Source organism: Apodemus sylvaticus, chromosome 1, assembly GCF_947179515.1.
Source record: "Apodemus sylvaticus chromosome 1, mApoSyl1.1, whole genome shotgun sequence".
In the NCBI taxonomy this organism is placed as follows: Eukaryota; Metazoa; Chordata; class Mammalia; order Rodentia; family Muridae; genus Apodemus; species Apodemus sylvaticus.
In genome coordinates, this window is record NC_067472.1 from 133,698,316 (window position 1) to 133,705,778 (window position 7,463).

Sequence of the window (7,463 nt, forward strand, 5' to 3'; positions counted from 1 at the left end):
ATTTTGCCCATGACAATAACCTAGACTTTTTTGTTTACCATCTGCTATCAATTCAAAGGTGCTAGAGAGCAGGGAGAAAGGCGTATCTTGGATACAACCAGAAAGCAGACCTAGTGAAGTAGTTAAAGTAGGAGAGAAGCAATATGAAGAACCCTGTGGCTTTTCCTGGAGATTAATGGTCAAGCTGAGACATAAACTCAAGAGAGCAACCTGTGATGGAGCAAGATTACCCCCATAAGAACAGACGTGGAATCAGTTCTGTGCTGGGTGCATTTTGTCAAGTTGTTACGAAGCAGAGTCATCTGAGAAGATGCAAACTCAACTGAGAATTCACCTCCATCAGATTGGCCTGGGGATATTCCTGTGGGACATTTGCTTGATTGATGATAGAATGGGGATAGGCCACTGTGGCAGTGCCGCCCCTCAGCAAGTGGTCTTAGGTAGTATAAGAAAGCAGGCTGAGCAATCCAGGGAAAGCAATCCAGTAAGCAGCAATTCCTACGGGCTTTGCTCCAGTTCTTGCCTACAGGTTCCTGTTTCAGTTCCTGTCTTGGCTTCCCTTGATGATGAATATATTCTTTCTTCTGCCAAGTTGTTTTGAGCATGGTGCTTATCACTAGAAAAGAGAAACTGAAACAGGCTGCCATCTCATTAAATAAGGTACAGGTAAGTTAAGTCCACCAATGGCTTAGAGGCTCACTGGCCTTAGTGAAGAGCTAGTTCACAGGTATCGGACAGGCTAATATACAGTCCATACAGTCCATGTACATATAAGCCAGAACAGGTGGGCAGAGGGTATCAGGGCCATGCTGGAGGTGTATGTTATGCATGTTATGAGGGTATGAAACTAATTCTAGAGCACAGAAGAGCTACGTTCACTCACCTATATAAGAATTGAGGGATGTCTTTGAGTGGTGGAGCGAAGTGCCTAGGTTGTTAGCTATAGGGCAAACAAACCCCTTTATGCTGGCGAGTAGGCAAATGAACAAACCAACCTGAAATCATTGCAGATAGGAGTTGGAGAGCCCCCTGTCTTTACGAACCTAGAACACTCCATGTTTGAGCTACTATAGCTGCAGGTGACACCTTGGGCTCACTGGCAAACCAGTCCTGCTAATTATAGGAGACAATCTTTACTTTCCTAAAATAATCCCCATCACAGAAACTATCCAAAATTCCTAAGAATTCTGGCCTTGCTATCACATTGAAATCCTGGTCACATTGCCTGAGACCTTTTTTCTAGCCATTGTTGTATTATTCCAAACATATTCACACTAGCAAAATAAATCCCCTAAAAATGTTTTTGTACCTGGAACTCTGTGGGAGAGTTTCATGATTTTCGGGGGGGGGGGGGGGTGCCAGCTTTTGTAACAACTATACAAGGTCTATATTTTAGTTAATGCAGTGTGCTCCAAACAATGAGTATGGATAACTAGTATATAATTGGCCTCACCAAGAGTCAGTATTGTGCTCTAGTCTTTTAGTGTACAGGAAGCTATACTTTGCATCTTTATAATAACAGTATTAAGGACTTGGAAATGTATTCTAAGGTGGCATTACTATGAGCAACATCCATTTTCTGTTTCATTACCAAGAGGGGTCATTCGCTAATCTTCTGATGGCATTGGGTAAATCTATTTCTCCAAACTGTTCTCCTGGGATAAACAGATAAAGTCATCATTTTGTTCGCCGTGGTGTCTCTAACTCTCAAAATGACTGATGGGCCATAATGGTAATCCAAGGAATGGAGTGCATCAGCAGTGAGGATGGCTTTTGGTTTCCTTGGCAACTCTCTCCTAGGGATACCATGGAAGCCACATTTATTACAAGGTAAAAATCTGGAAAAATATTTTTAAAAGACATTTTTTTCAATTGAAATTTTATAGACCAAAGTTAATTTTACTCAAGGGAGTTTTATTTCGCACTGTTATCATTTTTTTTTCCAGTGTGTGTGCTGATTTCTCATTAGAATAGCAAATTCTATCCTGAGAGATGGGCTCTCAGGGAGGGGAGAGTGCTGGGGGTAAGGGAGATTACAGAGACTTAATAACCCCAGTTCCAAAGAGGATGTGGTTTTTCTCTCAGCTCCATTTTCCAATACAGCCCTGAGGGGAAGTCATTTAGAATCTAAGCAAGCTCCTTCAAAATCACGCCCTCCTTAGTATGGTGCTATTCAATCCAAGTAGAAATAATTTAGCCTTCCCTATTGTTCTTCCAGGAAAGTCTCTGTGAGATTGATTATCATTTCCTAAGCAACAAGCTTTCAAACACTACTGGTGTGTGTTTGTGTGTGTGTGTGTGTGTGTGTGCACGCGTGCGCGTGTGTGTGCGCGTGTGTGTGCGCGTGTGTATGCAGTACTGCCTTATAGGTTGCAGGATCTCCTCTATTGTGTAATTCTATGTCTCTAGAAATTGCCAAGTAGCTCTGGGGAAGCATTTGAGATCTGATAAAGCAAGTCACCATGCATTCCTAGGAATAACTAACTGCCTTTGTCATTTCCCTGTCTGTCCTCAAGCCCTCATCTTTAGCTTCCTAAACTAAGTATCTGTGCTTCGATCACTAGAGAGCCCACAGCTAGAATACTCGAGAGAGAGAGAGAGAGAGAGAGAGAGAGTGCTATGTGATACTGACATATAATTTATAAGTACTCCTCTATGAGGACGTACCAATAATGTCTTAGGTAGTTGTAGGCATAGTTTTTTGCAGCCCATTTTAATAAGGGTTCAACCTCTCCTCCCTCCCACCACCCACCAGAGGTAGTGAAAGAGCAAAATTGTTAGGATTGGGGGAAGTGAACCTGTTTAGCAGTAGTTCTTGGGGGCGAGCTCAAATCTTCTTTGTTAGCAGTTCAATCCTGTAGCAAACACCAAATACAAATCAGCAACTGCAGGACAGTCCTCTCATGAACCAGCAACTTTAGTTCAATCCTGAAGGATCCACAAGGCTCGCCAACCAGCCCAAGGCTGCTGAAGTGGCAAGAAGTTGCAAGATCCACACAAGCAGTTTGTGTTTGGCCAGTTTCTCTCAATGGTAGTGTTATCATGAGCAGAGCTCAACAGCGCTGCTAGGCAAACCAATCCCTGTGTGCTGATAGAGAAGAAGAGGGAAGCAGAGCAAAGCCAGCCAGGGCTGCTGCTCCCACGTCTGTGGGGTCAGGTTTACACTCCTTCATCCCGCGTGCTTCCACACGGCTGCTTTTGCAAGACATCCTGTCACCTCTGCGTCCCAGCAAAACATCATTAGACATAACTGACTTTCCAAAGAAGCCACAAGTTTTCACTTCAGGTAGTTATGTAAAGAGATGCTCAGATCCATCTCCCAGTCATTTTCTCAGGTCTCTCAACAGCTCAGCTCTGGGTCATATTTCTGACGAGAGTATTTAGGTCAGAGAGAAGACATGAACACTTCAAGGTTTAAACCCAGAAGGGTAAAGAGGATGATGAGTGCCGTGCAGTGGAAGGAGGTGCCACGGTAGAGTCTGCTCCAAATTGCGCAGAATATAGTTTTTATTTTTAGAATTCTGTTTGTCTAAACAATTAACCACAAAATTAGACACATCCTGAGAATAAACCCATATAACACTTTTAAATCCTAGAAGACAACTACTTTTTTTCTAAGATCCAATACTAAAAATAAAATAGATAAAACACTGTGTGCAGCCCCCTGTGCCTCTAGGTGGCTTACATTCTAACATTAGAATATGATCCTGAAGTCCCATGGTGGGGGATAAAGATAAAATGTATCACACATGATATTATCATATTTGGAAAAATGATAGGAAGAAAGATTTCTAGGGACTGGATAGGAAATAGTCAAGGATACAATTTTTCAGTGGTAATGAACATTCATAAAATGCATGTATGTGTAGAAATATCAGTGAATTATACTAATCTGTATATCTAATACATGTGAATACATTATATATTATTATCATATAACTACATGTTATTTTTTATAATATATATGGTAGATAGTTTTATGTCACCTTGATACAACTTAGAGTCATCTGACAGGAGGGCCCCTCATTTGATCCTTAAGATCCAGTTGGAAGACATTTTCTTAATTAATGATTGTTGGAGGATGGCCCAGCCTATTATGGGTGGGGCAACTCCTGGGCTGATGGTCCTAGGTTCTATAAGAAAGCAGGCTGAGCAAGTCATACAGAACAAGCCAGTAAGCAGCACCTTCCATGGCCTCTGCATTAGCTCCTGCCTCCAGGTTCCTCTGCTTGAGTTCCTGCCCTGACTTCCATTAGTAATAAACATAAGTATGGATGTGCGAGTCAAATAGATTCTTTCCTCCCTGACTTGCTTTGTTCATGGTATTTTTTCTCAGCAATAGAAATCCTAAGTATGTATATATATATATATATATATATATTCATATAAATATGTATCTACTGTTTCTCTGTTTCTATTTGTCTCTGTCTCTCTATCTCTCTGTCTCTCTGTCTCTCTGTCTCTCTGTCTCTCTCTCTCTCTCTCTCTCTCTCTCTCTCTGTGTATGTGTGTGTGTGTGTGTGTGTGTGTGTAAGACAGATGTTATCTTTGGCTACCTGAAGTCTGCTGCTGACAGCAGCTAGGCCTAGGCTAGGCCAGTGTTGACTGTTGGAATGGAATAGACAGTCCCTGCCTTTCAGCATCTTATGTTCTACCCAGAAATTTCACTTCTATTAAAATATCAAGGCATAAGAAAGTTCTGAGAATCAAGTGCTTCCCAGTGTTACTCAAGAGCTACCCTTTATAGAAACTGTTTCTGAAGTCAGGATATCACCCCTCCATTATTCAGCTCCTGCCAAATCTCAAAGACTGAAACCATGAAAACTGGGTGGCTAAGTGCCCTCACTTCCATCGCAGTTCAAGAAGAAATTAAAAGCACCAGCACTGCTGAGCCCAAAGCTGCAGTCTGTGTCGAGTGGCAGGCACACTTCTATTTCTCTTCTTTTCAGCAGCAGCTAATTTTCTCCTGGGGAACCCTGGCTGTGCTGAATGACTGAGTGCAACTGTAGATTTTAAGCTCCATAAATATGGTCTTTATTTGTGATTTCACTTAAGAGATGAATCAGTTAAGACTTAAGCAATACGTCAATGAGTCTAAGCTCAGGCTGTGCAGAGACAATTGCCTTCATTTTACTTGAGGGTTTAGCTCCAAATTTGCTACTTTATTTATTCACTTCGTTCCTGGATAAATAGCATGGCTAAGTTCACAATACTGTGCATCAGTATTGTGCACAGTTTTCCCCCTGTGGTAATGGACATTAAAAAACAAAAAAGACAGAAAGAGACACACTTTTGAGAATCTTAATCAGGTACTAATGGATGAAATAGGCTAACCACCTGACTTCTTAGCTAAATGACACGCTGAGAATTTTGTTTTATGCCACTAAAATGACGGGAAACTTACATCATTCAGGGAGGACAAATTCAGACAGACGAGCACATTGTGCAGAGGTGGATGGAGAATAACAAGACTGAAGATGCAAGGTGCAACAAATGAGGTCAACCACATCTGGATTCTGTGTCTGTGGATCCAACGAAGTGTGAGAGAAAAGAGATTCTAATAATTTCCATCCGGGCAAACTTTTGTTTGTATATTCTCTAAATAATACAGTGTAGCAACTATCTATTATATTTGGCATTATATGTGATAGAGATGATTTAAAATACATGGGTATGAAGATTTATCACAATGGTCAACTTGATGAAATTTAGAATCACCTTCAATATGCCTGTGGGGGATTATATACTTTGGGTTATTGGAAGTGGGAAGACCTACTGCCTGTGTGTGGCACCATCCCTGGGATGGGATCTGGGATCGTATACAAAGGAAAAGGAGAGGTGGGCAGAAGCAAGCATTGCTCTTGTTTTCTGAGTGCAGATGCACCGTGACAGTCCCTTTAAGCTTCTTCCCCCATGACCATGTCTACCTAGCTTGAACCATGAGCCAAAAACAAACCCTTTCTTCCTTAAGTCATTTTTGTAAGATTATTTTATCACAGCAGCAAAATGTAACTACCATGACAGGAGGATTGTGAAGACTGAGAATAGAGAGCACTGTAGGATTTTGGTAGGGATTTGGTAAGGAGTCATTCTCTCATGGATATGAGGGAAATAGGAGACCATTTTATTAGATCGTCATAATCACAATTCAGGGGTGGAATAGCATGGTCATTTTTCATGTCTTGAAACAAATAACCAGAGAGACTTTCCCCATAATTTTCAGCCAATGGCAGGAGGGAAAAGGGCCAGAAAGGAGCTGAGATCTGTGAAAGTTTCCAGAGGGTAGAGATAACATTCTTGTGCATCACCCAAACATTTTAGAATATCCATTAACTTTCATAAAATGTCAGTCATTTGAAGTGCTGCATTTTACACTTAAATCTTGGGTAGTAGCCCAGTGGGAACCTGCAAAGGGTCCATACCTCTCATCAGATTAGACTTCTTGGAACTGTGCCTGGCAGGAGTAGTTGACATTCTGCTGGTCCACATGACAATATGTGAACCAGTGAGGCTGTGGTGACAGATGCTTCCTTTCACTATCTCATAGCAAACTGGGTACCTCAACCCACTAGAACAACCCAGGTAGTCTGTTGCTCCTCCCCACCTGGGTCTCTACCCATGGCCATACAAACTCAGCTACTCATGTACTTGTGGTACCTCACAGTCTGCTGCCAGAGAATGATCACATCCTATATTATATTGGGAGCCTAAGTTGTAAAGAGGAGCCCTCAACCTTGGCCTTGGCCACTACCCAAGCCCAGATTACCGAATAGCTCATGAGTACTGTTTGAGGCCAAATCCAATCCAACAAGTGCAGCTAGGGGCATCTTGGTTCTTCATGGCCCACTCTTCCTTGTATACGTTAGTCCAGAAACAGAGTTTGGTCCCTGATGCAATTCAATAATATTACAAATTACCTATAAACCATGACCTCTGGCTCTGCACAGTGATTTGCTCCAATACACAGAACTTCTATTTCCTCCATTGAAGAGCACAGCTTTATAAAGTTTAACGCTGCACTGTTGGAGCTGATCACTCCAGGAGGGATGGACCTTCCTACAGGGACTGGTTGTGTTGTCTGCTGGGACCTGGCAGTGGAACCAGCAACAAGGGCTGCTGAGACTGGGCTACCTTCCCAGTCCTTCATTTCTACAGTGCCACCATGACTTTAATTAACTACCTACCTTCTGACTCAGCAGCAGCTGACAAGGCCGCAGGCACAGCCAGGAGCTCAATAAATAGAGTGGTACTAGATGTATTGAATTCAGGGCAGCTGTTAGAGCCTGCCAAATCTTATGTTCCGGCCTGCCAGTGTGCATGGCAAGAGCAGCCTGGTCTCCTTTGCCTGCAGGAAGACTTCTCAGGCTAGCTGGAGGCAAGCAAGCCCTGCTTTCCCAAAGTTTGGTGGAGGAGATGCATTTCTTGGCTCTGATAATCTTAGTTGCTAGTCCTTTACCAAACTC